Raw genomic sequence first — 7,500 nt, 5'->3', positions numbered from 1 at the left:
TCTTGGGTGTAGTGCTTTGTGTATTGTCATATGTTTCCTAGTTTTCTGGTCTATGTTGCGAAGTTCTGCCTTCGTCCATTCCACTATTCCTTTGCTGTATCTGATTACTGGCACTGCCCATGTGTTTATGGCTTTTATCATATTTCCGGCGTTGAGTTTTGACTTGAGTATCGCCTTGAGTCTCTGCATATATTCTTTCCTGATCGTGTCCTTCATCTCTTTGGGTTTTATATCCCCTCCTTCCATTATTCCCAGGTATTTGTATCCCGTGTCATCTATGTGTTTGATGTTGTTCCCATCTGGCAGCTTTATCCCTTCAGTCCTTGTTACTTTGCCCTTTTGTATGTTGACTAAGGCACATTTTTCTATTCCAAACTCCATCTTGATGTCCCCAAATACAATCCTTACAGTCTGGATTAGGGTATCTATTTCCTTGATTCCCTTACCATACAGCTTGATGTCGTCCATGCACATCAGATGGTTAATTCTGTTGCCTCTTTTCTTGAGTTGGTACCCAGCATCAATTTTCTGTAGTACTTTTGTCATCGGAATCATGGATACTACGAAGAGTAGTGGGGACAGTGAGTCGCCCTGTGTCATGGTAATTGCTTTATAGCAAAGACAGATAAAGGAAAGGAAAACGCATCTTCGAAAAGTTCTGCAGCAAGGAGGCATTCGCGCATGTGTTGGAGGTGCCTGTTCTCATGATGGTTCTAGAATCAGCAGGAGTTTTATAGAACTTGATAGGCGCCAACGTGACGTGAGGAGCGCCGCGATTTCTGATGCAATACTTCATCGAGATTCTTCTAAATCATTTCCATCGTCTCGGGAGTCTGTGACGTTCACCGGTAGGACGCGCCCCCAGGTTGCCGTATAAATACAACTGATGAAGGAGAGAGCAGATCATCAGTAAGAGTCACAGATCAGATTATCAGTGAGAGATCAGCAGCAGAGATCATCAGAGAGACATAAGAGAAGAAGGAACAGACGAAGGATCAGAGAGGAAATGGCACCCGAGAATTGGTCGAATTCTGGTCAAGTCGCCCGGTTGGAGTGGTCGACCGAGGCATTTCGACGTAGAGCAAGACTTCAGAGAAGAAACGTTCTACAAGAGGTTTTGGGGAGTTCCTGCCCTGCCCTTCAAGTATCAAGAGTAGACATTGTTTTCTGCAATATGGAGTCAAGAAGACGTCTGCAATTACAGTTCTCCTTTTGTGAAGTCACCGCTTCGAGCATAGATCTCCGACAGCGCAAAACGGACCAGCAAGTACTTGCATTACCTCACCGTTCCCCAGTTCATACATTATAAGATTTTACTTATGGTATGTAAATAGGAGAAACCATTCTGCATTTATCTTTGTTAGTAAGTTTGTAAATAAACCTTTGTTCTGTTAGTGTTTCTTTTTATATTCGTATTCCAAGTTTCAACTGTTGGTGTTGAATTCTTTTTGTTTATAATATATCGAACTTGGAGCGGACCTCTCTCAGTTCGTAACACCCTGGAAGATCCCTCTCCTGATATTCACCTCTACTAGTCTTATTCCAGAGCTTGTAACTATTGTATTCCAATTGCGCATTGTATTTTTGAGGAAGCTGATGGTGTTTTCCTCTGCCCTATATATTTTCAGGCATTCTACAAGCTATGTGTGTGGTATCATGTCGAAGGCTTTCTTATAGTCTATCCATGCCATGCTTAGGTTGGTTTTCCTTCTCTTACTGTTCTTCATTACCATTTTGTCTATCAGGAGCTGGTCTTTTGTGCCCCTACACTTCCTTCTGCAGCCTTTCTGTTGGTAGGGGATGGTGTTTGTATCCTCTAGGTAGTTGTATAGCCTTTCACTGATGATACCTGTTAGTAACTTCCACATTATTGGTAGGCAGGTGATAGGCCTGTAGTTACTGGCTATATTTCCCTTACTCTTGTCTTTCTGGACTAAGGATGTTCGCATGGTGATTAGTGATACAATGCTGGAGCCAGTATCCATGGACTTCATCGGGACCTGGGGCTTTCCAGTTGGGCATTTTCTTTAGTTGGTGTCTGACTGTGTCTGTTGTGATGTCAGTGAATCTTGGTTTTATTCTCCCTGTTTCTTCTGCCTTGACTTCCTGGAGCCATGTTGCATGTTTGTTGTGTGACACCGGATTGCTCCATATGTTTTCCCAGAGTCTCTTACTTAGTTCGGCATCAGGAATTTCTTGGTGGTTGTCTTCAACTCTTAGTTGGCTGTATAGTCTTTTCTGGTTGGTTCCGAATAGTTTGTTCAGTTGGTATCCCTTATTCCTGTTCATGTACCGTTGGATCTTATGTGCTTTGGCCTTAAGCCTCTGTTTTACATCCTCTATTGTGTTGTTTAGTCCCCTCTCGTGTACTTTGTATTTCTCGTTCAGTTCCTCCCTTGTTTTCTTGCTTCTTAGCCTTTTTCTGCCATCTCTTTCAGTTTACTCAAGTCAGATCTCATCACCATGATTTGCTTTTCCAGATGCCTTTTCCAAGGCGGTTGCTGTTTTGGTTTCTGTTCGGTTGGTTGTGCTGGTGGTGTTGGTATTCGTATCCCCATCAGTTCTACTACTAATCTTGCTCTTGCATATGTCAAGTTATTTGTTTCTGTGATATTGGTGGTATGTATTAGTCTCATTATTTCATTGACCTCACTTGTTTTCTCCTTTAATTTCTTGGTGCTGTAGGCTTTCATGGAGGGGATTTTTGTTCTCTCTGTATCTGACTTCATCCATTGTCTGATCTTTTCTACCCATTCCGTCCTGTCTGTTACTTCGTCGGTGAGTAGAGGAAAAGACCCCATATAAACTCCACTTTTCTAGCCCTGCCCCCTGCACCCCCCACCCCCCAAGGGGCATGGCTACCCCCTCCCTCCTCCTGATAAGTTCATGTACGTACGTGAGGCCTAAAAAGGGGCGGGGCAACCCCCAAAACCCCCAAAAGGGGCTGGCCACCCTGACCCCATATAGACTCCACTAGTCTGGGGGGCGTGGCCACCCCTGACCCCATATAGACTCCACTATTCTGGGGGGCGTGGCCACCCCTGACCCCATATAGACTCCACTATTCTGGGGGGCGTGGCCACCCCTGACCACAAATTGACTCCATTTGTATTATAAGCTCATGTACGTACATGAGCTCATAATTGACTCCATTTGTCTTACAAGCTCATGTACGTACATGAGCTCATATTAGGGGGCGTTGCCCCCCTAACCCCATATAGACTCCACTTGTCTTATTATAAGCTGATATACATAGATTGAGGTGTAAAAGGGGGTGTGGCCACCCTTGACCCCAAATCGACTCCACATTATTGATGAGCTCATATACGTACATGAGGTCGAAGAGGGGGTTGGGGGCGTGGCCACCTGCAACTCTACGGGAATAAAACCAACATTTCAACCCACCACCACCGACCCCAAATTGGCTCCACTGTTCTACCCCTGTGATGTCACGTAACTCTACGGGAATAAAACCATATTTTCAACCCTGACCCCCCCCCAAATTGACTCCACCTTTCCTACCCCCCCTGTGATGTCACGTAACTCTCCGGGAATAAAACCAACATTTCAAACCCCACCTCAAATTGACTCCACTTTTCTACCCCTGTGAGTCATGCCTAACTCAGAAATAAAACCATCCTTTCAACCACCCAACCCCTGATCTCATTTTTCTACACCTGACATCACGAAAACTCTCCGGGAATAAAACCACCTTTCAACCTCTGACCCCAAATTGACTCCATCTTTCCTACCCTGTGACGTCACGTAACTTCTAAAACCAACATTTCAACCCTCACCTCAAATTGACTCCACTTTTTCTCTACCCCCTGTGAACGCTCATGTAACTCTCCAGAAATAAAACCATCCTTTCAACCACCCACCCCAACTTGACTCCACTTTTCTACACCTGTGACATCACGAAACTCTCCGGGAATAAAACCATCCTTTCAACCTCTGACCCCAAATTGACTCCATCTTTCCTACCCCCCTGTGACGTCACGTAACTCTCCGGGAATAAAACCAACATTTCAACCCCTGACCCCAAATTGACTCCACTTTTCTACCCCTGTGACGTCACGTAACTCTCCGGGAATAAAACCATCCTTTCAACCCCCGACCCCAAATTAACTCCACCTTTCCTACCCCCCTGTGACGTCACGTAACTCTACGCAAATAAAACCAACATTTCAACCCCCCACCCCAAATTGACTCCACTTTTCTACCCCTGTGACGTCACGTAACTCTACAGGAATTATTTTTTGCGACTCATATCCCCTTTAATTGTTTTCAACGTAACCGGGACGTTTACCTCATCCTCCTCCTATAAAATCTCTAAATTTATATATGCACATCACGAATAGAGCCTCTATCGACTTCTCTCTCTCTCTCTCTCTCTCTCTCTCTCTCTCTCTCTCTCTCTCTTCTCTCATCTCTCTCTCAGCCGTTATATTTTGTTTTATATATATATATATATATTATATATTATATATATATATATATATATATATATATATATATATATATTATATATATATAATATATATATATACAGCTGCTTAGATATTCAGAGTATCATGATAAAAGGATATTTGGCAACTGACTTCATCCTCATGTGATACATATATTTATCAATTTGATATCTCCCCCAATAACCGACAGGGTCAATGTTATCTGATGATGAATCACGCACCGCCATATTTGCCAAGCTGACTTCACCCCCACGTGAAATTTTATTTATCATAGAATTTGAGTCATAATCTCCATGCCGAATACGAGGACAAAGGTACACATTTCAATTTTGTTTATTTATTATACCGAGTTTGAAAGAGGTTGAAAAATCAAATGACAGACGGAATTGTTATTTTATATTTGTAACCAATGCTAAGTACAGGGGAATGAATTAATATTCCATACAAATACATACATTAGAAAAAACTGTACAAACATGAACGCGCTAATATAAGCATTCGCTTTTTCAAAAACAATACTTCAACGAAACATACGGCTACTATATATTTTCTAACCTGCTCCTTCACATCACAGCCCTAGTATATACCACAAACATCTTCTCCAGCACATTCCCGACCGTGTATCAAAGACTTACGTTTCATCTAACACCTCAAAGCTTTTAAATTTAGCTAACAAGTTTTTCATATATAAATCTTCCGCACACCTTTCCTCCAACAGGGATAAATTCTTTTTCATTATAGCCACGCAACATATTTTACCAATTTTGCTCATTTCATCACTGAATGTAGCTAACACAGGTAAATATTGATTCAACCAAGTCGTATTAACCAGCCCGCTTTGACCGATGCCAGCTGGAAAGATAACATATTTGACATAGTCATACGATGATTTAAATAATTATTCCTTCAATTTCTTGACCGAAGAAAAAAAGTGATTGAACCTCATCTGTTTGCTATCTCTGCCCAAACGATCGGCGTGATCTTCATCTTTGGAATAAGCCATGCTCTTTTGCGCGTATTCATATCTTCAATTGGGGCGCCGATACCGTATTGGGTTAATAAGGTAGCTATGGTGGGTAGATCAACTTCTTCGTCGCATTCCCAAGATGTGATATTTTCAGGTCTTTTCACAATAGCAGACCCTTCAATACCCCTATCACGAAGACAGGCATATGATGCACCAGTGCGAGAATATCGAAAACCTGCCAATTCAGCATACAGATAAGCTCGAATGACGTCTGCCACCACACCGTAATTCCTGCATGTCACACAATTAGTGGCCACTACTAAACACGTATTCCTCTTCCGGAACTTATTTTCGGACAAGTTCCCGAAAATTAACTTGCACGAGGAGGTTGATGAAGCCATGGTGAGAGTTCACGTCTTGATGTGACAATCCTTCAAGAGATAATGAGCTACGAAAAGCCCGCAACCCGAGATCCCTCTATCACAATCACTGATTACAAACCAGTTTTGACAAAGCATCAAGTCTCTCCCAGAAATGATTCGCACTAACACGAATAAACAAGTCTTATCATCCCCTCACGCCAAAGGTCCTCCACACATATGACTCATTTTATCAAAATCAGTATCACTCCCAGCCATGATTCACGCAGACACGAATAAACAAGCCTTATCATTTCCTCACGCCAAAGGTCATCCACACACACACACACACACACATATGACTCATATATAAATCTTCCACACATCCTTCCTCCAATGGGGATAAATTCTATTGCTACGAAAATCCCACAAGGCGTGAACTTCATCTTTGGAATACAATACTTCATCGAAACCCAATATGTCACACCTGATTATTGCTTCCCAACTGAACACCATAAATACAACCGACAGGGGAAAATTGATGTTATTCCTTACCCAAAGTGTATAAGAGTAAGTGCAACACGCCGACCCTCCGTCCCTACAAGTTTTTCTCTTGACCGGAACGTCATTTCCCTCCGTCACTATTCAGTAAGTAGCATATAAAACACTTTCCATTTACTTGAACATATAGTATAGAAAATATTAAAAAAAGCAATAAGATTCATCTGTATATGGAATAGATATTCTTATAAAATAATGTACCCGTTGAAAGAAGCGGAATATATAAAACAGTCATTATTCCTCCCTTCCAGATATGGGAAATAACTCTAGTAGTGAACTGTCAGCCGACGAAGTAGCCACTCAAGTCAGACACCATTACTATTTCAAATGTCAAGAATAATCTGCTCAGTGGAAATTATCTCAAAGCCAAGAATAATCTGCTCTGTGGAAACTGTTTCAAAAGTCAAGAATAACCAGTTCTCTGGAAACTGTCTCAAATGTCAAGAATAGTCTGTTCTGAAAATTGTCTCATAAGTCAAGAATAATGATGCTCTGTGAATTTGTCTCAAAAAGTTAAGAATAATCTTCTCTGTGGAAATTGCTTCAAAGGTCATTAATAATCTGCTCTAAGGATATTGTCTCAAAATTCAATAATAATCTGCTCTCTGGAAACTGTCTCAAATGTAAAGACTAATATATTCTGCGGAAATTACCCCAAAAGTCAAGAATAATCAATCACCTCTCTGCAAATTGTCTAAAAATTCAAGAATAATCTGTTCTAAAATATGCTTTAAGTCAAGAATAATAATGATCTCTGGAAATTGTCTCAAACATCAAGAATAATCCATTTTGTGGAAATTATCTCAAAAGTTGAGAACAATCAGCAAAGTGGATATTGTCTCAAATTCTGCTCTGTGAGAATCGCCTCAAAAGTCAAGAACAATCTGCTCTATGAAATTATCTCAAAAGTCTAGAATAATGTGCACTGTGGAAATTATCTAAAAGTTAAGAATAATTAGCTCAGTAAATATTGTCTCAAAATTCAAGAATAATCTGCTCTGGGGAAATTATCTCAATCCAGAATAATCTACTCTGCGAAATAATCATCTTTCTGGAAGTTGTCTCAAAAGTCAAGAATAATTTATTCTGTGGAAATTAACTAAAACTCCAAGAATAATCAGCGCTGTGGAAATTGTCTAAAAAG

This window comes from Macrobrachium nipponense, chromosome 5 (assembly GCF_015104395.2).
Source record: "Macrobrachium nipponense isolate FS-2020 chromosome 5, ASM1510439v2, whole genome shotgun sequence".
In the NCBI taxonomy this organism is placed as follows: Eukaryota; Metazoa; Arthropoda; class Malacostraca; order Decapoda; family Palaemonidae; genus Macrobrachium; species Macrobrachium nipponense.
The sequence above is the reverse complement of the archived record's forward strand: the minus strand, read 5'-3'. Positions refer to the sequence as shown.